The sequence below is a fragment of the Octodon degus genome, unplaced genomic scaffold (assembly GCF_000260255.1).
Source record: "Octodon degus isolate 3935 unplaced genomic scaffold, OctDeg1.0 scaffold00161, whole genome shotgun sequence".
In the NCBI taxonomy this organism is placed as follows: domain Eukaryota; kingdom Metazoa; phylum Chordata; class Mammalia; order Rodentia; family Octodontidae; genus Octodon; species Octodon degus.
Genome location: NW_004524737.1, coordinates 1,871,578 through 1,872,430, shown reverse-complemented (window position 1 = coordinate 1,872,430; position 853 = coordinate 1,871,578).

Sequence of the window (853 nt, the reverse complement as noted above, 5' to 3'; positions counted from 1 at the left end):
GTGCTCCTAAGGAGCATCATAAGTAAGATAACAAAAATACAAATCACTTTCCAAAGAGATACAAGCACTCATATTGAAAACATTATTTTCTGTACTTAGACATTATTTTATCTTAATAGAGAATCCATTTTAAAAATACATCACTCTTTAATTGGAAAGTAATTAGTGTAAGGAAAAGAAAGCATTTTCCATTATGTGGCTTTACTTTAGTAAAGGGAGGCACTATTTTCAAGCATGAAAAAGTCAGTTATTAAATGATTCTTAGTAATTCCAGGCTTTTACAGAGTTACCCAGAAATGATTTCCTATAACAAGTTTGATGTCATGATTTCTGTAGTGTTTTGCTAAGGTTCAGCTGAAAAATTTTTAAAAGGAAATTCTAGAACTTTCTGAAACCACTCATATCTACAATGATAGTGCACCTGAATTCAGGACCACATGTCTTACATCTAATTATCTCCAAGTGACTTTTTGGGAACATAGCAAGTTCCTAGGTACGATCTTTTGGAGAAAATAAATTATATATCTATCAATTCCAACAGTGATGAGATTTGGACAATGATATCATGAAATATATAATTAATATATTATGACAAATAATTACATATCAAAAAAGGTTTCTGCAAAGAATTAATAAATCCATATTATGTGATGGATAAAATTATTTTGAGACTTAAAAGTCCTAAAAGAAATTAATAGACTCATGAGTTGTGAAAATTGGAAAGAATTTGTTGACTAATAAACCCAAAATTATCTTATAGTTGTGCAAATATGAATATATCTATATTAATTTGCAAAACTAAGAAACATGATATTTATCTAAAATGCATACAAAATATAAAATAATCTTTAAC